The sequence below is a fragment of the Lampetra fluviatilis genome, chromosome 17 (genome assembly GCF_964198595.1).
Source record: "Lampetra fluviatilis chromosome 17, kcLamFluv1.1, whole genome shotgun sequence".
Classification (NCBI taxonomy): domain Eukaryota; kingdom Metazoa; phylum Chordata; class Hyperoartia; order Petromyzontiformes; family Petromyzontidae; genus Lampetra; species Lampetra fluviatilis.
In genome coordinates this window covers 4,357,514-4,384,922 of record NC_136291.1, presented here as the reverse complement: position 1 = coordinate 4,384,922, position 27,409 = coordinate 4,357,514, and the positions used below count along the sequence as shown (strand labels likewise).

Genomic DNA, 27,409 nt, shown 5'->3' with positions numbered 1-27,409 from the left:
ACTTTTCGTAAACGAAACTATTTTTATTTTACCAGGTAAAGCCCTATTGAGCTAAATAGCTCTTTTTAAAAAGCGACCTGGCCACAAATGATAGCTCAACGAAGTGGCTGAACATGTGGAAATGTATAGCAGCCAAATGCTGTTAACGCATGCTTTTACATATGGAGGGAAACCCCGAAGGACCCAGAGAAAAATGCAAGTGACCACGGGAAAAACATGCAAACTCCAAATATACCGGCATCGTCAAGGTCTGGATCGAACGCATGACCTCCCGCATACCAGGAGAGGGAGTAAACATCTCACCATCGCGGCGCCCTTGAAACAACGGCACACGTCAAACTCATGGTTGTCGTCATGCACCCTCAAACTGTAAAGGTTAATCCATAAAATACCCCCCACCCCGGCCAATGACATGTATGCATTTAATCTACATGTATAAAAGGGACATTTGTCAATATGTGTGGCTGTCGAAATGTTAAGCATACTTCCGAACATGCCACAAACTTGAAATTTGGCATGTGGGTAGCTTCCAGACTGTACACAATGCAAAAAGTATAACAATAGACGTTTGCGTTTTTGGCAGGGTGGGCGCAATAATGGATATATTTTGCACGGCAAGTGAGCGGTGACGTCACATCTGTGATGTCACCCGCATGCGGCAGCGTCACGCAGTGTGCCTGCCGACGTCACATCTGTGATGTCACCCGCATGCGGCAGCGTCACGCAGTGTGCCTGCTGACGTCACATCTGTGATGTCACCCGCATGCGGCAGCGTCACGCAGTGTGCCTGCTGACGTCACATATGTGATGTCACCCGCATGCGGCAGCGTCACGCAGTGTGCCTGCTGACGTCACATCTGTGATGTCACCCGCATGCGGCAGCGTCACGCAGTGTGTCTGCTGACGTCACATCTGTGATGTCACCCGCATGCGGCAGCGTCACGCAGTGTGTCTGCTGACGTCACATCTGTGATGTCACCCGCATGTGGCAGCGTCACGCAGTGTGCCTGCTGACGTCACATCTGTGATGTCACCCGCATGCGGCAGCGTCACGCAGTGTGTCTGCTGACGTCACATCTCTGATGTCACCCGCATGCGGCAGCGTCACGCAGTGTGTCTGCTGACGTCACATCTGTGATGTCACCCGCATGCGGCAGCGTCACGCAGTGTGCCTGCTGACGTCACATCTGTGATGTCACCCGCATGCGGCAGCGTCACGCAGTGTGTCTGCTGACGTCACATCTGTGATGTCACCCGCATGCGGTAGCGTCACGCAGTGTGCCTGCTGACGTCACATCTGTGATGTCACCCGCATGCGGTAGCGTCACGCAGTGTGTCTGCTGACGTCACCCCCCCCCACCCTCTCGCGTAGGCTGTGTATTCATCAAAGACAAGAATCCAAGTCCCGGGCGAAGCCGGGTGGTAAAGCTATCAATATATAAACAGTTCTTCCGAGTAAACAACACTGAAAATAATTACTAGCAAGCCAATAATAAATCCGTCAGTTTGCTAATAATTACCTAAATTGTTCCTTAGATACTTTGGAATTACTCTTTGGTTCTTTCGGTAAAGTCACGGAGAAAGAAAATTAATTAAAGAATAGAATACGACGTTTCGATTGCAACACAAGCAGTCGTCATCAGGTAGAACTACATTTGAGAGAGAGACACAACACAGACACGGAGACACACTGACAGACACACACGCAGAGAGAGACAACACAGAGACACACAGAGAGAGAGAGACACGCAACATAAACACACAGAGTCTCTCTGCTTGTGTGACTGTCTGTGTCTCCGTGTTTGTGTTTTGTCTCTCTCTCAAATGTAGTTCTACCTGATGACGACTGCTTGTGTTGCAATCGAAACGTCGTATTATATTATTTAATTCAATTTCTTTCTACGTGACTTTTACCGAAATAATCAAAGAGTAATTCCTGCAGTCACGAAAGCTTCAAATCATTTTCTTGGTTCTTCCGGTAAAGTCACGTAGAAGGGAAATAATAAAATAAAAAAACATAATAAAATAAAATTCATTTTTACGTTTCGGCCACAACACAAGCAGCCGTCCTCAGGTGAAGACACAGAGCTGTCGAAAAGACAGCGTCCCAATGAACACCGCCAAGCTTGGCAGCGTATATTTAAGCTGGGTCGGGAGAGGAGAGCGCCTTGACAAAGGAGTTTACATATCAACAGCGGAATTAAGCATATTGATGGAAAATGCAGATATGGGATTAGTCACTCCTTGTGGAATGTGTAAGTGGTGGGGGGGGGGTCAAAGCCATATTATGCTAGTGTATTATGTTTGATTAGCAGTGATAAAGGGAGGAAGTAGGATTAGCAGTAATAAAGGGAGGGACATTTTAATCGTAAGGAGCTGCAGCAGACAAACCACCGCGTATCAAGCTCGTGCATTATATGGGCAACAAAAAAGGAGTTTCTAAAGAACTGCAAATGCCCTACTACCATATAATACACCTATGTGAAAAAACTAAATATAAACTACTTCAAATCATACTTTGGAATGTTGTCATTAATTGCATTGCAGCAGTGCTACTGAAGTCAAGTTGTGAGCTAAACCAACAACGCATTCTACCATAATTCTGTCAGTTAGAAAACACCCACATCGTGTAAGCAAATGGTCCTGATAATATACCCACTGGTCCCTGTTAACCGTCACAGATCAACAACAGCTCCATTATGCTCTGTTAAGGAAAGTTTCCACATTGGTCACACTCGAGCGAATTATCCAGGTAATTAGATAACTTCGGAAAGCAAGGCACAACCAAAGAATTTCGCCCGTTGTCAATAAAAAGTTTGAAAAAAATCTGGTCTCTCACACACAAACCCAATGGATTTTTTTTTTCATAAAGATGAGCCCATGCATTTTTTTTAATACGGGGGAGGGGGGGTGCATGCGTGTTATCCAGAGTATATGATGTCTATTATAATAAAGCACCTTCCAAAGCTGGACAAGGCTTACATGAAAACCGATGTCATGTTTCTGTAATGCGCATTTTGCACAATCACTGATGACAGCATCCACTGCACTTAAAAAACTCCGTTTAATCACAACCCGCTTTAATCTGCTCAGAGTTGAATGCAGGATATCACTGATGTCTGCCTCTTGTTCAGCAGGAAGCCTCATTTTAATTTGCGCAATATCATGAATTAAACATGGTTAATTTTGCCCCCACCGATTGTGGATTCTTTTTTTTTTGCAATTTAATTTGGTGGCATGTTTTTGCTTCATCGGCATTATATATGGCCAGACTCTGGCACGGCTTCCTTGTCCATCAAGGTGACATCATCATCTTTATCATCCATGATTTATCCACTGCTGGATGAGGACCTCCCCAAGTCTTTGCGACCCTCTCACACAACAATCCACGTGTGCTTTAAAACGTAATTATACGAGCGTAAAGCATTTGTACCGGGGCACATTGGCAATTATGTGCTGATGAATATTAACGATGGTCAATGGCTTATAAAACATGCACATGAGATAATAACGGTTGATAAATCAACAGGAATTTCTAATTGCCGCATCAATGTTTCTTAATTGGCTACGATAATACAAGAGAATTAAAATGGCACTGAGAAAAAGAAATATAAGCTGCTGGCGATTGCATTGCTGAAGGATATTTAAAATGGACCCTTACCAAATCATTGCAATTTAAACAATTGGAGAGAGAATGAATGATTTGGATTCTCAGTTCCTTCTTTGCAAGTAGAAAATGTTTCCGTTTTATAAGCAAAATCATTCGTAACACTAGATTACAATTCATGAAGATCATTGTTAACGTTTGTATTTAAATAAATATGTGTTGCTGTTTAACGATTATGCGATACTGTGCATGTATATAGTTTGTGTTAATATTAATGTATATCATGGGACCTCCTTTGCCAGTACCAACATATGATAATAGGTTTTTCCCCTTTTTTCTGGAAACAAAACAGGTGTTAAGATGTTAAATCAGCAAACTGAAACCTTTTTACAAGGAATCATGCCTGCATTAACCACAATGCTTGTGGTCAGAATGCAAACAAATAAACATACTCTGATAATATATGCATTGTCTTTGAAACTGATTGGTCCACACCAGAGACAGCTTTCTTTTGAGCCTAGTTTCAAACGGTGTTAGACCAGAGGACGCCAAAAGGCCTTTCGAAAACTGTCTCTGGTGTGGAAAAGGTTTCAGTTGATGTTTTAACATCTTAACACCTGTTTTATTGCCAGAAATAAGAGGAAACAACCTATTAACAATGTTAATATATTTAATAATTGTAGTTTAGGTACTCTGTAGTATGCCCATTCAGGCTAGATGAGTAATGCGACGTGAGTAGGTAACCATAATTTAGTATTTTAAAAATGTTGATTTATACTTAAATAATACGCCTTTTTACAATACTTTTTAACATTAGCATTTTGTTTATATGTAAAATGTAAACATATCCATAACATAGAGCAACACAAAATGGGCTACAAGTTCCATGACTTTCAATAAATAGCTTACAGAAATATGCGACGTTCAGCCTACCAAGTCTCTAAAAATCCAACATAATTTATATACACGTACAATTTTCAAGATATACCACATATGCTCAACGGACATTGTTGTGTTGGTACTGTGAAGCCTTATCCGGTGTCTCTGTTATTGCATTATTTAAAATAATATATTCTGAGGCTGCTGAATTGGTAAGTACACGCTTACAAGCAATGTGACATTTTGATGTGTTCAATGCGTGGCTACAGAGGGGTGAGTATACAACGAAGAGCTGGCGAACACAAGTGTTGATGTTTTCCGGTGCAAACACGTTGAAAAATAGTAGAGCTCGTTAATTTTGCGCGGATATATGGCGACTTATTTCATGTGAACAGCTTCCAATCTAAATTTGAATTCTTGTTGATTATATTGACTTTGAAATTAGCCAATGGTGCTTTTCTGGATTAGTAGTTCACACTGTCGGCATTTGCCTGTTAATTAGATTAAAAAAAAATCGGATAATGCAGGTACAAATAAAGTGGCTATTCAAATTAAGGTGTCCAAGGCCAACACAAAGAACCTACTGTGTTCCTGTTAAATTGTGGCACAGCATGGGTCCTTATTTATTTATTATATCACTGCATTACCAGGACAAACACCAAAGGAGAGATGCAGAAAACACACGCACAAAAAAGCAACCCTTCACTACATTTACACAAAACCGCAAGGGAGAAAAACAAGAAAACAACACCGAATGTAAACATTTAAACTTTTGTCAATGGATGCATTTACACCAAACTCTATCCGCAACATTTGCCGGTGTTAATTGTTGCATTTTTTTTATTTGTGCGGAGGAATAGATTCGTTTTTTAAACACCACATCTTTATAAAAAAATGTAATGAGAATTCAGCCTCACTCAGGCTACGGAACAAGCAGCTGTTGCATAAACAAATGCACTGTCTGCTTACCTTTCACAGTTTAAATTGTTTCCTCAATATTTTCAAGCAACACGTTTTCTGGGTTATATTTTTTATTTTTATTTTAAACATTACAAATCTATTTAAATGGCAGCATATGACTGCGACTGGACCTGGTTGCAGGAATCATTCATCAGAACAGCAACGCCAAGAGGGTGATGCAAATTGTAAAAGGCAAAGGTGCAGCCCTGCAATTGCTCGCTCACATCACTGCTGGCTGAATCTCCCCTAGAGGTAATTCTCGAGGGCTCCCTCCAGCTCAAGAGGCACCCTCTCGACTTCTACCGAGTAATAAAATAATAAAAATAAAACACAATAAAATAATATTATATTATTTTATTATATTATTATATTATATTATTCTATTATTTTATTATATTATTTTATTATATTATATTATTATATTATTTTATTGTGTTTTATTTTTATTATTTTATTACTTCCCTTCTACGTGACTTTACCGAAAGAACCAAGAAGATGAATCCCTGCAGTCACGAAAGCTTTAAATCGAAATTCTACCGAGTATTTTGACCGACCAGTCTCCCGCGGTGGCCAAACCGTTTCGTAAGAGGTGGGGATGCCCACAATTAACCGTTCTACAAATTCATGTTGCTGAGTGGACAGAGGATTTGGTGATTCAACAAACGTTGCACCATTGTTTCAACTGCAGTGGGGAGAGATCGGATCAAACTGGCAACTTCTGGATTGCAAGCGCAGTGTCCAAACCGTTTCACCACAGCAGTATCCCTGAGCAAGTAGTGTATTGAATGAACGGGTTCATTGTTGCTAAAATGCATGCGCACCAATGCACGACGGGCCTCAGCATATAAACCACCTTTGGGTGTTCATCATAAGGACGAGTGAGAACATTCTTAATTCACTAGCAGTAGGAAACTAAATCAACGGTGAAAACGTGTGTCAAGGAAGTGTTGATGCTATTTCATGAGTCAATGGTGACTATGAGTGGAGGACAATCGTCAAGCGTGACGACGCCTATGACTCGTCATGAGGGAGCACAGCGTGACTATGAAGAGACGACATTAGGTGTCAACGAATATGCAGACTTTTATTTTTAAATGGTAACTAACTGCATATGTAAATAACGTGCTTAACTGAGTTCACCGATTGGCTCACCTGTTAATACTGGGTGTGGTGTGAAAATTGAATCGTGTGACCCTCAAACCAACATTGAATCACTAAGTGCGAACTACCGTTTTTGACTGCTTTTGTTTAAACGACGAAGAGAGTGGTCAAATGAATTCCACTAAGACCTGACTAAACATTCCACAGGTCGGCGTCGACTAGAAGACAAAGACTACGACTAAAATAACAAAGGCTGACTAAATTAACACTTGTGCAACCAGTCAGCTATTACCATCAACATTAACTCACTCCACCAGATGGTGCTCAGCCTGCCTCGCTCTTTCACAATTCTGAAGACGGGCCTCAACTGTCTGGTCAGCCTCATCTGAGGTTTAACCACGAGGAGGGTTACAATCGGTCTACTTATTAATGATGCACGTACGCATGTTGAACTTCTTTCGCACAATACCTAGCCAACCGTGCGAATCGGGAGATGTGTGTGTGCTGCTGGCAGCAACATGTCACCGTTTAATTGTCTATTGATGAATAATGAAAGCAAAGCAAACAAGCATAAAAAAAACAATATGATGCTTTGAGTTTGGGCCACTTGCTGGCTGAAAAGCCTGATTGACAGAAATTGTTATGCGTGTCAAAACCGAGGTATTCTTAAACGTATTTTTGGCATGCTATTTTTCACACAAACGTGATGCATCAACGCCAAGATGTCAGATAGGAAACACCTAGTTGTTTTCACTTCATGTCGAACAGTCATTGTGCAGAAGAAAAAAAGAAATGGACAAAGCATGGCAACCAGAAAAATCAGGCTGCAAATCGACAGTGAAACCAATCCAATTTCATTGCACTGCAGCACTATTTTTGCTATTTAACTAAAACATTTATTTTATGAATAATGGATTATATACTCTTTGGTTCTTTTAGTAAAGTCACGTAGGTAGAAATAAAAAAGAAAAGTGGATTATACATAGTGGATCACGAAGTATATTATTTTGAGCACGGTGGGGACTGGTGGTGCAGTGATTTGTGCACTGCGCCATGAACCTGGTGATTTGATGAGTCCGATTCTCAGCCATGTATAACATCACTGGTGCGTAACATCTGTAAACGGTGTTCGGGCCACATTTGTCATCTTGGACTGACCGGTGTTATGAAGTATGGTCAAACAAACACCCCATGACTGAAATGGCATGGGAAGGCCTTCAACCATTAGTGGACTGGCATAGAACTCTACAAGATTTATTATCATCATCATTAGCAGCAGCATAGTAAATCTTTACTCTTTGATTCTTTCAAATCTAGAATAGTCAATCTTCTCACGATCTTGCAATGTAGTGATCCAGCGTTCACTGCACACAATTTGATTTCATTGTGACTATTTATTATTTTTATTCTAATCATGACAACATGAGGAAATATAATTAGATTAAATGTAAATGCAAACGTTCTTAAGAATGTAAAGTATGCAAGGCAATGCAATGAGAGTGCATTTCGTGCGATAAACACACACAGACACAAGCCCGTAACAAAAATGTTGTTTAAAGGGCAGTATTCGTTTTAATTGCACTGTTGGGGTCAATCTTGATTTGCAGCTTTCGTTACTGCAGGACTCCATACTCTCTGTTTATTTCGGTAAAGTCACGTGGGTAGAAAAATAACAAAAGAAAACACGAAGTTTCGGTCGCAACACAAGCGTCCGTGTTTTCTTTTGTTCTTTTTTCTATCTACGTGACTTTACCGAAAGAGGCAGAGAGTATGTTGGGGTAAAATTAAGTATTGGACTAAAATTAGGGCTATATAATCCGTTTTTTGGGAAGGTTCATAATTAAATGTATGTATGTTGAATTTCTTTTGCACCGTACATAGCCAACCGTACTAATCGCATGTGCGGGGAAGGACAACAAACTAAACACAAAAAGCAGTTGTAAAAAAATCTATCTGGATTTAAAAGTGCATAGCTCCAGTGGCTTTCTTCACTAAAATTAATAACGTGAATGCAAAACTTGCAATTTTGGCTTGAGCTAAAAAATAATATTAGGACTTATTTAAAATGTAGTCGCTCTTATCGTTCAGTACGAAATTGCAATATTCAAATAACAATAATTTGCAACCATTTCTAATCCATTAATGTAACAAAAATGTGTTACCATATTTTTACCGTACTCGTCAGTGTGAGTTGTTGAGAGGGGAGGGGGGAAAGATGGCAAAGGACTTATTCTGATATCACTCGTCACTGATGGTAGCCGTGACCAAGGCATCGATTTTGTGCCGTTGGGTTGCATAGCGCAGTCCGCGAAACCAAGTGCACCGCTGTTCCACCCATTACCAAACCAAAAGGCAATATTCATCAACCAAAATCCATCTCTGAAAAGATAGCGGGCATCGTGAAAAAGGCCAAGATTTTGTCCATTTCCAAGTATTCGACTTGAAACAGGTTGCTAATTTGGCCATGACACAACATATCCTTTTCTTATAAAGAGTGTCGTGGGATCTTTAATGTCCACATGCTAACTGGACAGCCGGCTTAACATCCACTCCGGAGGAGGGTAATGTGTGCACTATGTTGGCCGCCTTTCACATTTTCAGTTCCAGGTTTTTGCAGGAGCGCTGAGATGAGATTAGGAGCAATTGATGTCCCACATGGGACCTCTGTACATCCCAGCAGTGAAAATTGCCCAAGAGCTTGGGCTTGTTGGAAAGACTGACTGATCTTGTTGACACATGGCCATTCTCAGGGCTCGCCTCTTGTGACCCATTTCTGTCAACAGCTTTCCTCCTCACTTGTGCTACAAGGCCATACACCCACACACACATACACACATACACTCACATATAAACAACTACACATACATTCAACAACAACCGCCATTCGCCACTAAGTGGCGGTGACGTCACCACGACGCTTGTGCCAGGCCATGTGCACCCTGAGGCCACGTGAAGTGTCGAACGCCCGCTGGCAGGAGGTCACGGGGCAGACCCAGGTGCCACGGGTCGACTGACCGAGATGACCGAGATGACTGGCTGATGCACCACCCGTGCCCCCTACTGTGCCAACTTGCTGTGCTTTAGCCACCCGGCGCTCCGCTCGTTGTTGTGAGCGTCGCTCCTCCGCCCTCCGTTGTTGTTGGAGGGCGACTGCCTCCAACTGCCCAGTAGCGTCCTTCACGAGCCTCCTCCACTGAGGCCGATCTTGACACCGCTGGTACCAGTCATAGGCAAGTCCACTCAGCTCCACGTCCTCCTGTACCACATCACTCCATCTCTTCTCTAGCCCGTGCCGCGCCCGTTTAGCCCCCTGGATCCGGCCGAACAAAAGCTGTTTAGGCATGCGGTGGCTGGGCATGCGGGCTACATGACCCAGCCAACGCAGCCTTGCCTGCCGGAGGAGCTCACTGATGGGACTTTGCCCAGATCTTTCAAGGACTTGTGAGCTCCTCACACAATCCAGCCTGGTTAAACCCAGGATGGATCGTAGGCAGGCCAGCCTAAATGTTTCCAACCGGCGAAGATGCTCCACTAGGGGGGTCCACGTTTCGCAAGCGTAGAGAAGGGAGGGAATGACCGTGGCCGAGAAGACCTGAAGCTTCGTGCGGAGCGACAGACCAGGTAGCTTCCACACAGCACATACATACATACACCCACACACACACAACCACGCATACAATTACAAGAATCCCACTTATGGCATTTAACAGGGAAATTATGCTCGTGAGGACCTCTGAAGGCTGAGAGGGATGTAACGAGGGGGGACACGTGGCCATAACCACACCCAATCACCTTTGTCTCCCGAGTGCCGATATTTACAGTTACTAATTCGAGGCTGAGATATTTGCCGGGTTCGTAGCACATACACGCGCACAGGTACTCACATGAACAAAGACAAAGATCCCCCATATAGCCTGTTAGAAACTGTTGGGGCAAGTGCTGTTAGCGAGCACTTATGAAGGCCGGCACAGCACGCGAGAGGGTGGGTGGCTAACACCACGCCCGGTCGCCTTTGTCTCCCCAGTGACGATGTTTTTACACACTGCACCAGCTACTCATTTGAGGCTGAGTCGATCTACGGGAGACCCAGGAGCGGTTCACATAATCGTCGCTGGTCTTGGCCGTGAGCGGAAATCGTACTCGGGTCTCCGGATTCGTAGTGCAGCGAGCTAACAGCAACACTACAGCTCCCCACATATATACGCCTACACTTACATACCCACACTGTTGGGGCAAGTGCTGGTAGCGAGCGCCTATGAAGGCCGGCACTGGACACACAAAGACATACGCAACTCATCCTTTCTGCCCTGAGAATGACGACGATGCCTCAAATGTAAATGGCCACTCCAAGTGCCATCGTAGAGATTCTTATTTTTAAATCCTTTATATTAAGTTCGCTTGCTTGCTTAGGACCGTGCAAATCTTTCGGTCGTTTTTTAACCCACTTCCCGTGATCCAATCGAGCTGACATTTTCCACACAGACTCGTTGTGCGTGACAATTAATGTTCGTGACATTTTTTTCCCAAAATTTTACACTTTTTAGAACAAAAAGATATTTAATTACCAATTGCTTAATGGTGCAATGCAATCATCTGACCCATATGTGGCAGCCATCTCAAGCCAGAGGACGAGAGGACTCTAGCCGCCACGCATATAAAGGATTTATAGTGAAAAACTTTGTTTTTACGGGTTATACTTATTCCGGGCCATTTGCTGACAAACGCGTCGGGCTCTGGCGGATGAGAATGCGGGCGCATTTCGGCACGGCGGTGGCAGGGGCTTGATACGTGCGGCACGGTGACCCCGATGCATTAAATGCTGAAACGTAATAATAATTTATCCGCGCGCTGCCATGCCATGGGACGTGTCACAGGCGGTTTTTACGTGGAGTGACAAAGCAAAGAAAGATTTGTTTAACAGGCGATTGCTTTCCACCCTTTGATCAAGTCCCAACTCCCATGTCCCATTACTTTGTAAACTCTGTTTGTGTGGCCTTCACGTTCCACACAAGTGGTAGAACAACAATTGGCAATTTCTCCGGCGGGCAGCACTCGCCCGACGTTTATTGCAGGGCAAGAAACGCCAAAGTGCATTGGTTCATCAATTAAAATCGATTCTCACGCTCGCGATGTACACGCGGAGTCGTGTGTAATGTGACTGAATTATCTTAGACTTGCATATACAGTAGCTGTGTTTCATCAATTTGAGCCTGGTTCACGTTCAGTAATTGTTCGAGGTATACATGCTCTGATGTGTTTTCCCACTTTCGTCCCTCGAATATTGTCTTTAAAGTGTTTTTTTTAATGTTTTGCGTACGCAACTTGTTTACGTAATGTTTTTTTCTATTGAGCGCAGATTTGCAGCCTTCTTTATTAAGCTCTTCGATCATTTTCTTGTAAACCATTTACATTGGTTGTTATAAATAAAAAAATGTCATGAGCAAATTTGAAATGGTTCATCATTTCCCCATTCATGTGAACGCCTTCATTTCTCCAATCCAATGTTTGTTAAACATATTCTCACATCTTCGCGAACAAATTTGGTGCGAAAGTGTCGCCTTGCCGGACGTATTTTGTTACTTTCTTTGTGTTATCGTATGCGGAACATTTGACAAACGTGGACACCGACGACAAAAGAAGAACAAAGACTCGACAGCTCGCACAGAAGTGGTGCGCAGAGGCGCTCGCTTGGAATTATAATGGCAGAGAGAGAGAGAGAGCTACAGAGAACAAATTCAAACGAGCAACCTTCGAATGAGAGTTAAGAAAAGTGAGTGGGTGTGGACAAGACACGTCGCGTAGAAGGGAAGATGGCTGCTGGTCGAAACAAAGGCGGGAAGTTGCCCAAGAGGACATGCACGGTGAAGATGGAGCGATGATATGAGCTCCTGTGCATTCGTTAGATGGATTGATACGTCGTGAGACCAATGAGAAATGATGACAGCTAGGGGAGGTCCTTTTTTCCAGCAGTAAATAGATCATGGTTGATGATGCTGTTTCAAGTAACTAGTTTACATGACCTCTGGAGCTATTAGATGGCACTACAAGCCCATGTCTTGAATGAGATTGTCAACGTTTTTTTTTAAAAATGCGACGAGGGTTGGAATTGTTCCAGGCTCATTGTTTTGCAATTTAGACAATCATAATGGAGATGTATTACATTTTTCATCTTTTATATTTGACATGTATCCTAATTAAAAAAAAAATTGGTGTTATCAAACTAATAATGTACGTAAAAAAGATTCCCTGAAGTTTTCCCATCTCTATTTTCACGATTTTCTGCAGATTTTCTCCCCTCATAAACACTTGTAAGCAGTGCTATTTTTTTTAGTAGGCAGGAACCTTTAAACGTTGCGATGTTAGTTAATGCATTAACATCACCATGCTGATATTCACGGCAAATAATGCATTGGTTGTTAAAATGAGCTAAGTTAATATTTTCATAACGTTCCAATTTATGCTCATAAAAGGATGGCCTTAAGACAGAGATGCTGTGAATCAACTGGGATTTGCTGGACAGCCTTTATTTATGTTCACAGACGTTATTTATATAAATATTTGTAGGTTTATACTGGCTACCGATCCTATTAATAGGCTTTCCATGTCTTGCTGGAACAATGTCAGGCCAAACAAGAAAGCCATGCAAATGCAAGACAGTTACTCCCCACAGTGCAAGAAATATGAACATTGAAACGTGGAACTTTGAGCCCCACTTGATTGCTTGAAGCATGCTTCCACGCCTTGATTATGCTCATCAGTAGCATTGCAGCGTTTCATCGTGTGCACCATTTGACAGGCTGATCAAAACACCTAAAGGTGGAATTGACATGATGATGATCATCATCATCATAATAATAACTCAGTACATTTGGTATCTGCCCCAATGGTATGGCACGAGGCGATCATGGAGGTGCTAAGTTCACAGACGAACCGTTAGTAAGGGGGGTGATGTCATTACGTGGTTTTACCGATGTTGTTCATTTCATTGTTTTTAATCAACATTTTGTAAACGAGCACTTTTTTTTCAAATTGATTCATTCTAAGCTTTCTGAGCTGCTATGCTTTGATCACGAAGGTCCACTGGGACATTCAGGCACAGAAAGTTCCGTCCTGGAACTGTGGAGCGAGCGAGCGAGCTACCAGCCTCCTTGCTGTGCCCATACCGTTTCCGAACAACAACAAAAACTAAAACAAAGTTTGAGGCCGCAAAACGCGTCCACGTGGCTGCATAAGGAGACATTTGCTTTGCGAAGCTGTAACGACGAAATGCCAATTGCATTAAATAACCGAAAGGCATTGAATGCCTTGTGGTATCTAAGGAGGAACATTTGTTAACTGCACAAAACACATTAAAGAAAATGTTCATAAACAGACCAAATTACTTACATTCATGCACAGATAAGCAAGTGAAGGATAATGCAGGCATAAACACTGCAATTACAGTACGCAACTGCAGGCAAAGTTATTGCAATTTATGCATAACATTTGCTGCAGATTAATATCCGCTCACTGCAAACACACCATAATACTCAGCGTTTTCACTATGAATTCATTTTCAGTGAACCGTTGCTTAAAAGAGAATGTAAATGAATAAATGCGTAAATGGAATTTATAGCGTGGCGTTCGCAGAGGGTGGTGCGGAATGGAATTTGTTTTATTAACATTTCGGTTTCTACTGTAAAAGTTTAAACACTACGCATTCATTAATTCCCTCTCATTAGCCCCCAAATCGTGATCGCTCAGCCCCCTCAGGTGAAATGTCCCTCATTTTTCAGGCAGTGATTGTAAGTGTCAACCCCACGAAGATGATTGAGACCAAAATCCCCAAACTCGTACAAATTCACAGATCCACACATATATGCCCGGTGTTGTTGAGACAACAAAGTAGTGAGAATAGCGGTTCAAGTGCATTTGTGTTTGGAAAATGACTTAATAACTTTGGTTTATAAAAAAAAAGCACTGGCATTGAAAAGCCATGCCTTGCTTTTCTTACATTCTGCTGAAATTGACATCATAATAATTGGAAGCAATAGTGCTACCAGACAATTAGTTTCTCATTTTTCTCTCAGGAATTATACTGTGTCTGTCATAATGTATGATATTGAGTGTAATTATTGGGGAGGGGGGTAGCATTGTAGTGCAGTTGTTAGCGCACTGCGCTTAGAGTCCCGTGGCACGAGTTTACTTCCCAGGTATGGCTAACATAAGCAGTGATATGTAAAACTAAACTAGTTTAATTTGATCAAGTAAGGCCCACTGAACTATATAGCTGTTTTTCAGAAGTCACCTGGCCACAAATGATAACTCAACGAAGTGGTATTCTGGGTTCTTTCGGTAAAGTCCGTAGAAGGGAAATAATAAAATAATAAAAATAAAACATAATAAAATGAAATTCTCACGACGTTTCGGCCACAACACAAGCAGCCGTCCTCAGGTGAAGAAACAGAGTTATCGGAAAGACAAATTCTAAATCTCATTAATCTCATTAAGACGCTGTCTTTCTGACAGCTCTGTTTCTTCACCTGAGGACGGTTGCTTGTGTTGTGGCCGAAACGTCGTGAGAATTGTATTTTATTATGTTTTATTGTTATTATTTTATTATTTCCCTTCTACGTGACTTTACCGAAAGAACCAAGAATATGAATCCCTGCAGTCACGAAAGCTTTAAATCGAAATTCAACGAAGTGGCTTATCACGTGGAAATGTATAGCAGCCAAATGCCCTCGACGTGTCTTTATAAATGTGGAGGGAAAACCCGGAGGACCTGGAGAAAAATCCAGGCGACCACGGAGAGAACATGCAAACTCCAAATATACAGGCATCAGGGTCAGAATTGGAACCCACGTCTTCCTGTACACCAGGCGAGGTAGTTAACATCTCGCCACTGTGATGCCGATATCTGAACCATTCCAGAACAGGCCACCCAGATCCCTTCACCAACCCGCACTGACCAGCGTGGTCAAGAATGGTCAATCAAGCACCGTGACTGTCACAGCTTCCATTCAGCGATAATTTGACAGAGCAGTGGATTATAAGCAGACCATTTTAATTTTAAATAGTTCACGTTAAATTAATTTACAAGTTACATTCTTATTAGAATTCCACATTAACACAAGTGTAATGTATTTAATTTATCACCAAAATTCCTTCTCGATATATACATTGTGCTTACCAGCCAATAGCTTTCAAGAGTGGATTCACTCAATTTCCAGCTCAGACACTAGAATAAATGTGCGCCGTTTCGCACTGCAGGACGGCGAGAGGTGTGTTTTCTGCCAAACGATACAGAGATAAAGACACACATCCCCTACATAGCCATGACATACTGTTGTGGAAAGTGCTGTTAGCTAGCACCTAATAAACGCCTACATGGTGCACGAGAGGGTGGATGGCCAGCACCATGCCCGGCCGTCAATGTTTTTACACATTGCACGAGGTACTCATTTGAGGCTGAGTGGACCTAGGGGAGGCCCAGGACTGGTTCAGATAATCACCACTGGTGTTGGTTGTGAGCTGGAATCGAACTCGGGTCGCCAGGTTCGTAGCGCAGTGCTCTAACTGCGACACTGTCGCTCCCCCAATACACACGCACGTGTATTATTGTACATGGGTTCAAGTGGAACGTAAGAAAACACTGGTCAACACACTTTTTTCTGGCATAAGGTATTCCAACGGTTTTAAGGTTATTTTGGGGTGCTGATTCCAAATCTGGCATCAGTTTGTGTCTATCACATCAGGGTTTTGAGATATCAAATATTGCATTTTCAATAAAAACTGCAGAAGAAAAATATTAAATAAATGTGGAAATCTACATAAAATTATATTATAAACACACTATCCTAAAAATTCTGCACCATATTTTAACACTAAAGCAGTCACTGACTCGCAACAATTTGCAATCATAAGTGACAGAGTTAATTTCGGGTAAAATCAATGAAAATGGGGTATGCCGATAGCATAAAAATGATGTGATAGAGCAAATCTGAGATCAGATTTGGAATCAGCACCCTGAAATTAGTCTAAGACAGCTGCAAAAGCCCAGGCCAGAAAAAAATTTTTGTTGACCAGTGAAATAAAATAAAAAATAATGTGCGATGCAACCAACACTAATGGGGGTTAGTTGTATACCACACACCTAGGCACATTTGTGTTGATGTTTACACAATGATCATTGAAGGTATTCATTTGAGGCTGTATCAACCTATCGGAGGACCAGCACCAGTTCGGATATCGCTCACCACTGATGCTCAGCCATGACCAGGAATCAAACTCAGCTGGGCCAGGTTCATGGTACAGTGCACGAACCAGTGTCATCAATCCGAAACAAAAGCACAGAGCCTCAACATAAATACTTTTCAGTCACTTCCTTGGAAGCTCATCAAATCGATTTCCAAAAAAGCATACACAAAAGAGTGTCAATTATTCACCTTAATTATCGGACGGGTCTTTGAGAACAATCAGTAACCTATTATAAACCGCAAATTAATAATTCCATGTGCTGCTGAAAAATGGGAGCGAGCGGGGGACTTTAAACTCCTGCAATGATAATGAAACCTTCTTTATACCGACCGTAATACCGTTCTTAATTAGAATGCTTTTGCATCGCGGGGCATGTCATATCTGTGGCATATGCCACCGTGGCGGTACATCCAATTACAAACAAGTGCTTTGTCACAAGCTGCCGTGAAAGCCGCACACCATCAATCTTGATCAGCAAGGCAACAGAGGCAAGAGAAGGTGTCTTTAGACCAATAATTTTGATGAATTGATTACTCTTGCAGACTCCAAAAACAACTCGTTCACCTCTCCGCTTCCATTTTGAGTTGAGATAGTACATCCAGACAGACTCCATTAGCACCGTTTCATTTTTCTTATGATAGCAATTCACTCCACAAATAACAGAAATAATTTTCGTAATATGTTTACATGCATATTCACAGCACATAAATGTCAGCAAAGTGCATAAATATGTAAAACATCCGCAATATATGGGGGCGGAGAAGGGGGTGAAATGGTCAGCACACCGCGTGTACGATGAACCCGGCACTACAAGTATGCTTCCCAGTTCTGGCTAACATCAGCAAAAAGTCTCAACTGGTGGTTCGGAACCTTGACTTAAAGCTTACGTGACTGCAGGAATTCATACTCTTAGGGTCTTTCGGTAAAGCCACGTGGCTTTACCGAAAGACCCCAAGAGTTGGGTTCGGATCTCCCACTCCTAATCCCGCTTCCCCAACCCATATGAGCGAGGATGGTTAAGTATGTTGAAATGGCTCCATTGCCAATACAGAGTAGGGAGGTCTTTATCAAGCAGTGGATTGATGGTATACAGGAGGTTGTGGGTGAGATCCTGACCCTGACACTCTGTATATTCGGAGTTTACATGTCTCTCTCCCTGTGGTCGCGTGGATTTTTCTCCGGTCCCTCCAATTTTCCCTCCAGGTTTAGAAACATGCGTTTAAGAGCTATTGTACATTTCAACGTGATAAGCCACTTCGTTGAGCTATTATTTGTGGCCAGTTCGCTTTTGAAAAATAACTATATAGCTCAGTGGGCCTTACCTGGTGAAATAAAAAAAGTGAGTTTAGTTGAGTATATCTCATGAGCACCATAATCAAAACCATTATTGCATTACATTAGGACCCTGCTAATATATATATCAGTTGGAACCAGTATCCAATTGGTAGCTGGAAGGCAATCCAAATGAGGGGAGCAATAACCTTGGCCATTGGTACCACGAGAACAGCTTACAAAGGCACACTCGTGTACACACGCAAATGTGTTGAATGCACGCCATGACCTCTACATAACAATGAAGCTGAATTCTTTAGTTCGACACTTGGTATCTAATGATTTACCGCACTCCACGCCACAATGCATTGTAGTGATTCAGGGTCAAGATTCAATTCAAAAATTGATTCCTTTTTATTATTTGTTGGTTTTCATGTAAGACTCTACCATGGCTGTAGGAATTACAACCGGCGATGGAAAAAAAACACATATGCACTGTGCTGAATATACAAGCAAATAATTAAAGCAATCAATTTCTACATCCATCGATTGTATGCATTTATCATGAGCATAAATATATTTCAGATTGATGCAATGTTAGATATCTAATTTATTGTGCGATCTGCGATGAATGGACACTCAATAACATCAACAGATATTTCTACATAACTCTATTATATTTCGATAGGGGTGGAGTAGTAATGTAGTGGTTAGGGAACTGTGCGGTGAACTTTTGCCACAGCTAACATGAGTAACCAGAGACATCTGAACTATGTTGATGCTAATTGGTTCTTTACCCTTCTATCTGGCAACAAAACTGACACCTTTTTTTTTACAAGGAGTCATGTTTGCATAGACCGCAATACCTGTATTATGACTGCAGGTATTGCGGTCTATGCAAACATGACTCCTTGTAAAAAAAAAAAATTGTGTCAGTTTTGTTGCCAGATAGAAGGGTAAAGAACCAATTATCATATTTTTACTGGCAAATGAGGTTCCCATAGTGTAGATGCTTGCCCCGAGCTCTCATACTCTGATGGTGCATTGTCTTTGAGTTGTGCGCCTTTTGGCGTCATCTGGTCCAACCCATATGAGACTAGGCTCAAAGGAAAGCTGTCTCGGGTGTGGATCAATCAACTTTAAGGACAGTGCACATTATCAGAGTTATGTCTTTTGTTTGTATTATGACTGCAGGTATTGCGGTCTATGCAAACATGACTCCTTGTAAAAAGGTGTCAGCTTTGTTGCCAGATAGAAGGGTAAAGAACCAATTATCATATTTTTACTGGCAAATGAGGTTCCCATAGTATGTTGATGCTTCCCCTTTACCGGTCTCTACTGACCAGGTCTGTACACGTGTTGAACTGATTTCGCACCGTACGTAGCCAACCGTGCTCATCGGAGGTGCGGGTTGAAGGACAACAAACTAAACACAAAAAGGTGAAGTATAGTCAAACAACCCCCACGATCCAGCGTCTTGTGAGGAGACCGTTATCCTGTAGAAGATTGATGTCGAGATGACAAATAATTTTTTTTTTATATTACATTTATAGCACGTACAGAATGTCTGGCCAGAATGTAAGAGGAGGATAAATGCCTTCTTCTTGGTTCTTTCGGTAAAGTCACGTAGAAGGGAAATAATAAAATCATAAAAAATAAAACATAATAAAATAATTCTCACGACGTTTCGGCCACAATGCAAGCAGGTCTGCCGACAGACCTGTTCTTCACCTGAGGATGGCTGCTTGCGTTGTGGCCGAAACGTCGTGAGAATTATTTTATTATGTTTTATTTGTATTATTTTATTATTTCCCTTCTACGTGACTTTACCGAAAGAACCAAGAAGATGAATCCCTGCAGTCACGAAAGCTTTACATCGAGATAAATGCCTTCTTTGGGGGCTCTCCAGAGCTCCCTCTAGTCGAGGCCAATTCCACCAACAGTGACACGAGAGAGAAATTGCAGCGCAGCGCCTTTACATTTTACACAGAATGCACTGCATACAAACGTGCACCTTTATACATTGGATTGATAAAAAAGAAAAATCCACGACACTTTTCACGGGAGTATACTAATGTGGGCCACTGTGCTACGGACAGGAAAACTGGCCTCGTTCGAACAACGAACTGAGCGCAGACGATATTGATGCCATACATCCCTCTCCCCGCCTGTTCCCCAACGTGGCTGAGCCGTGCGGTAAACAAGTTTGTCTTTGATATGTCCTCGTAGATAAAAGACGGAGAGATCCGGTGATCCGTTGCCAAGGGAAATGGACCACACGTGGGTATTGCAGCCATCCGTTGGAGAGGCATTGGACAAGAGATCAGCAACAGCAGCAGCAGCCGCGAGTGCACAGTGAGGTGGGTCTGTTGATCTTGGCAGCTGCAATGTAACAGACGTTGTACAAATTGGCTCACATGGACTCATGGTTAATAATTCTGCCTCTGCACATCAGCCTCAGGCAGTGGAAACATTTCCAAGTACCATATATGAAAATATAAATGTGTGTGTGTGTGTTTGTCGGTATTCGTTCCCCTCCAGGATGTGCAACAGCTCTCAAAACCCTTGACTAGCAAACACTTGATAGAATCGGGCCACACTAAAATGTTTAAAAGTGCAGGGATGCAAAGTGAAACAGTGGGAATAACCATGAAGTGAATGCCATATTGGCAAGGTTTGTGAAAGCATCCATCAATTTTGAGTGCTCGCAATAAACTGCTGCGAGCAAAACTCCTGTCTCTTTCCTTTTAAAGGAATGTATCTCGTGAACGTTCATACTGTAACCACGTCTTATTGTTGCGGTGAACAGGTACATTCAGCCTCACAACACTGGGGAAGTTGTCGAAGTGGCCAGATAATTTGACCTTAGCTGAGCATGAGGGCGCAGCTCCGCAACAGAATACCGGGCCGCATATCTGACTGTCGCGATTGAGCACTGACCACTTAACCGCCCACACGCCAGCGCAGTTATTTTGTGCGCGACATATCTTCCATTTATGATTTAAAGCTTTCGTGACTGCAGGGATTCATATTCTTGGTTCTTTCGGTAAAGTCACGTAGAAGGGAAATAATAAAATAATATAAATCTATTTATTTTATTTTATTATTAAGTCACGTAGAAGGGAAATAATAAAATAAAATAAATCTATTTATTTTATTTTATTATTAAGTCACGTAGAAGGGAAATAATAAAATAAAATAAATCTATTTTATTGTATTATTTCCCTTCTACGTGACTTTACCGAAAGAACCAAGAATATATCTGCCATTGTCCAAAGATGCTCACGTATCCCGCCTTCTCACACGTTTGCCTGTACCTCGTTCCCGAGCAAGGTGAATGTGTGCCATGACACTGTGCAAACGCTCCCGTTTCTGTGTCCTAATCAACAATGCGGCGAAGACGTTTTGAAAGTTGAAGGACCACTGTCGTCGTAAGGCAACGTCTAGACAATCTTAGCTCTGCACATGACCGCGCAATACGTCCCGCAGGAACAGAATTGTTGATATTTTAAATGCAGACAGGGCATTGCGGACAGCGTGAAAACGATTATTCCTCTGCGCACCTTTTGATTAGCCCCCCTGATGCTGCAAAAATAAACAAAATTATAGACTCTCGGTGCATAGGTTGTCATTGAACACAGCTGTCAACCAAACAGCCGCACAAACTCTCACGGCGCCGAAGGAATTTTAATGCCCTAATTTCCTTTCCACCACGGGATTTTTTACCTTTTCAAGTCAACCGCAGTATTCGCACTCTTACTAAAAGCTTCCCTGGTGGTCTATAAAGCATATTTACGTAGATATTTGTTGAACGCGACATTATTTTTGGATAAATAATGCAAACACGCCGAAAGCAAGAGCACTTGCAAGAGAAAGACGCATTTCAGAAATTTGGGTGGATCCGTAGAGGGTGCAGTGACATTGTCGTCAGAGGCTCTCTCATTTTTTTCAGCGGCGGGTGATTGAAAGGCACTACCGGGATATGTAGGAGATTTACCAGCACGTAGCGCAAAGTGCACAACTACACTGCCGGCTGCACTGTAGCAAAATTAAATCAGTCCTTTCTACATAAAGCACTTCAAGATCTTAAATAATTGCTCATCTTTACAAACTCAATTATTGCCATCAAGCCACGTGCTCTCGCGACAAAAGGGGCGTAATGGATTTGTATGGAGACAAGCAGAGAGTTGTTGATCCACGGTATCGACGCGCCTACGAACTCAATTTGAAAATGCTTTTCTGCCCGCATCCTCTCGGCAGAACGTCGCAGGCTCGTTACTGCTCTGCGTGCGTTTCCTTCGAAAATCAGATGCTAAAAGTTCCAGAGCGGCACGAGGTGTTAAGATGGCCTATTTTAGTTCAAATTTGCAGATCACATATATGTGAATAACACCTGACCAATTCATTCCCCGAAGTAAACAAACAATCGGCAAAAACAAAAGCACGAATCAACAATAACACGAGTAAAAAAAGACGTCACATTATGTCTTTGTAACGATCTCCAGGGAACCTCAAATACAAACGCAGATGAATACAAATGATACTAAACTAGCATAATATAGGTCAAATATTTTAACGTGTTTTTTTTTTCATAAACAAACCTTGTTAATGTTTGTAGAAAAATAATGATCCTATTGCGAAGATTTTAAAGAACTCCAAAAATTAAGATGTAGCCCAAATGGTGCCCCGGCATCAACACGGTTGCAGAAGTCCCATCTCTCTCACTCACCGATTCGAATATAATACGCAACCCGAACTCTTGATTTCACAGTGCAGGGAAAAAAACATTTGTCTTATAACCCGATGAACACAATATCTCCCATGTACATGTATATTCACCACGCTTGCAACAACAACAACAACCAAAAATACTTTGATACCTTTGCGTTTTGGAATTGCTACTCTAGTAGGGCTGTACCAGATTTCTCCAGTGTGCGTGTACCACTCACAACAAAGCTGAAACTACTCTTTGGTTCTTTCGGTAAAGTGACGTAGATAGAAAATTAATAGATCACGACGTTTCGATTGCAACACAAGCAACCGTCATCAGGTGAGAGAGAGAAAACTTTATCTCTCTCTCTCACCTGAAGATGGGGAGAAAGCTTTCTCTCTCTGACCTGAAGATGTTCCCCTGGAAATCCCTATTCTTTGGTTCTTTCGGTAAAGTCACGTAGATAGAAAATGAATAGATCACGACGTTTCGATCGCAACACAAGCAACCGTCATCAGGTGAGACAAACACAGCGGGAGAACTGCTGACTTTACCGAAAGAACCAAAGAGTTTGGATTCCTGCAGTCACGAAAGCTTCAAATCAAAGCTGAAAATGTTTGCTTCTGATGCCAAAGGTTTCATGTACTGAACTGTTGCTGCTGCTGCTGCTGCTGTACAATTTGCTGCTTCTGATACAGAAGGCACTTCAGTTGACATCAAGTGGTTCATGCATCGTCGCATATTCGAGTAATAATCTGTACTCTGTATTCTCTGGTACACGAACAATATCATGATTCATAATTCGTTTATTTTGGTTAGCTTTATTTTTGTTAGCAACTACATAAAGCTAGTGAGTTATTTCTAAAAGTGTATTTTGGGTTAGATCGTCGTTTAATCAAAATTGTGAATTTTTTTAAATAATTTAAAAAACAATTATTAGAAAAAATTGCATAAATAATTGTTGTTTTACTATAACCATTATATATACAGTATTGTAAAAAATAGACTTATACCCCCATGATATCATCCAAAAGAAACCAATTATGAATAATTTACCATCCTGTGAAATTCCCACTCATGGATTCGTTGTCTACTTTTGTGATCTTCTTGGTTCTTTCGGTAAAGTCACGTAGAAGGGAAGTAATAAAATAATAAAAATAAAACATAATAAAATACTTTTGTGATCTCGGGAGACCGGGAGGAAGGAGAGCACCACGAGCCACAACTGATAACGGAGTCGCAGCCGAATGAAGTTGAAATGTGAATTTTAATCAAAGTCGGTGGAAACCTCACATCTAAGATATTTGTTTTATGATTACTTAAGCATGGTCTGCATTTGACATTTTTTAAACACCCACTATGTTCATACAATTGCATTGAAACAGGTGGCTTAAGTATAAAAGAAGACGTGATCCACATTGCGTGCGTTCCAGCACACGTTAAAGTGAATTATTTTAAAGCCTCGAAGAAAAAGAAAAATGCTATGATATTGCATTTAAGTATTTTTTTTAGATTGCAGAATGTAATGATTATTATTATTATTTTTATCATTAAATCTTACCAAAAGATTAAATATATGACTATGAATTAATGCTTGATACACTTCATCATGATACTGGTAGGAACCACCTGGTTCCACCAGCCCACAGAGAATTATTGTGTCCGTCCATCCGTCGTGCATCCAAAAATAGGAGGGGTGGGGCTGGGTGGAGAGGGGTAGGTAGGGAGGGGCTGGATGGGGAGGGTGGGGAGGGGAGGGTGGGGAAGGGCTGGGTAGGGAGGGTGGGGAGAGGCTGGGTGGGGAGGGGCCGGGTGGGGAGGAGAGGGTGGGGAGGAGAGGGTGGGGAGGAGAGGGGTGGGGAGGGTGCGGTGGGGTTGGGTGGGGGGTGGGAGGGGTGGGGCTGGGTGGGGAGGGGCTGGTCACCCCGTGGTACCCTTATAAAACTCAACGTATAACCTACTCACGCCGACTTGTGCCCGCCCTCACAGTCGGCCATATTTGCGGAATACACCACGCTGCCGATGACCCTGGCCATTGACCGAGCAACCCAACGTTCCTACCAGCTTCCTCCGCAGGAATGTGTTAATCAACCACGATGCATGGAGTGCTTGATGACGTCCTACCCAAGACCTTTCCATCCCCCATGATTTCTTGATGCAATGATGAATCCAGTTCATGCACACCGGTTGATCTCATCGCCCCATCTCCACCGTGGTCATCATCCTGTCGAGCGTTTATGTTACTATCATTTGGCTACCACTTCATCATCAGTCTTGACCATCGGACATCGTTAGGGCGCCACGGTGGCGAGATGTTAACTACCTCACCTGGTATACAGGAGGTCGTGGGTTCCATCCCACCCCCAACGCCTGTATATCTCCTGGTCCTCGGGTTTTTCTCTAAACATTTAGAATCAACATGCGTTTAGAGTATTTGGCTGCAATATATGTCCACGTCATCAGCAAGTTCGTTGAGCTATCATTTGGTCGCTTCTGAAAAAGAGCTACATAGCTCACTGGGCCTTACCTGATCAAATAAAAAATAGTTTCGTTTTTCTCATCCTTTGGAGCCGTGATGTTTCTTGCTCAAGCACGCTACGTTTTTTAATCATCGACATGATGCCTCTAATTTGTGATTCATCTCTGGCGCATGTGGTCTTCTATCTGTCTGATACTTGAGCTGTTTCAAATCTTATCAGCGGCCAACATGAACCGTAATAAATGTTTACACTTTTTTTTGCATAAGAGGAGATGTACCACTTAACCAGGTCGAAAAGCAACAAAACGGAGCTATTAAGCACCTTGATATACACATCGAGACCTGCATAGTTGAATTGGTGGCATAAGCTGCCACTGAGACATAACGTCAGCAGCCTTGATTGCCAAGAGAGTAAAACTTGAGAAATAAGTAAACAAGAATTGCAGAAAATCAATAGAGTTGTCCACATTTTTAGGTTTCTGAATCGGCGAGTGGAAAGCATGCCTGACACCAAGCCAGCGCGTATGCTGCAGTTACTTAATTTCCAACAATAACTCCGGGGAAATAACCAAAACATGACATTTTGGATAAATTGAACAATATAAACCCCATGACATCATTGACCAGAGTAGGCCATCTGCTACTACTCATTGACATTGTTGGAAATTGTCCGCCTGTAAATTCGCACTGTTGGGCAAAGGCATCCCCAATTTTCTTCCATTCCTTAATTTCCTGAGTAGCTCCAGTTCAGTAGTGGCCTATGAACTCTTTAACGTTGCCATTTCATCTCTTCCACTCTCTTCCCTCTGCTTGTTTCGCCTTCCTGCAGTATCCACCACAAAGCGATGTTCTTCCCATCTCTCGTCAGCCATTCTCATGGCACGGTTGGCGATGTACGGCGCGAAGGAAGTTCAACATACACACTCACAAACTCATGGAGCCTACTAACAATGCCACGGTCAATATTTCTACTACATGGAAGTTGAATAGCAATCCCCCACTCTTTGGTTCTTTCGGTAAAGTCACGTATAAAGATAATTCCTGCAGTCACGAAAGCTCCAAATTAAGCAATCCCCCACCCACTTGTATGTGAGTGAGAGCACAACGAGTTGAATGTGTTCTTCCAATACGGTTTACGATTATTGGTGTGCTTAGTTGCTGGCTGCTCTGTGTTCTATGCTTTTGGGCCTGTGATCAGCAACTTCGATTTTTTTTTTCTTTATCTTGGAGGTAGCATGGTGGTTTCGAGATCAAAGAGCCGATTCGGCATTGCTGATATCCTAGGTTTGAATCTGAGCAGCCAACAGTCATCAAACTGGGTTCTCAAGTTGAACAAGTTTTTGGTCTTTGCCTGATCACCGTTGATTGCACAAAAATCACAATCAATACTAAATTTGGTTTTGCATTTCATTTGTCAAAATTTCAGCTCTGACAATTATATATATATTCGTTTCACTGTCACGCAACAAACTATCTCCTCGCAGAGTGTATATAAAAGTGCCATGCATACTGTGTGAAGGATAAAACAAGGCAACTACAGCATTTTTATTTATTTTTATAAAATATCTTCCGCTCTGATACACGGGTCACACTGCTCTGCAAGATTTCGACATTAATTCTTCATATTATGACAGAATAGCAAAATCACAATTGTAAAAAACATTGGGGAAAAAATCCAATAAAATGCAGTTTGAAAGTAAGGCCTTATGTAAAGCGAAAATGATTCATTTATGATTGTGATTTCATGCCGGAAACTTGCTTTGATGCAAATATTATCACATCTATTCTTATGCTGATGTGCTCTATCCGCACAGCTAAGTGATTCAGAGATGGCTTACTCGGGGCTGGTATTAAGGCTTCCAGTTTCCATTGCATGACACGTGCTCAAAAGCAATTGTAGCAAACAGCGATCAAACATTGCTCAATGACCTGATACCATCACGCGCACACCGTACACATTGGTGTCACACCCTCTGAGCTGCAAGGTTAGATGAATCTCAGGCTATCGTAAGGCTTTTCTATGCTGTCGTTGTGTTTCTGAGCTCTGATTGGGGTTTTATGTAGACAACATCATATTGTGTGGTATGTGCTGATTGGCTGCCAAGACTTGCAATGTCTCAATACCCCCCCCCCCGCGCCCACCAGCCCACCTCACCCCCTC

At 42.2% G+C, this 27,409-nt stretch overlaps 1 protein-coding gene across 1 annotated transcript in view; it reads right to left on the bottom strand.

Moving 5' to 3' along the window:
* LOC144936855 (teneurin-3-like) overlaps positions 1-27,409 on the bottom strand; it is a 473,986-nt gene that overhangs the window by 241,646 nt on the left and 204,931 nt on the right. The gene's annotated exons all lie outside the window — the stretch shown is intronic.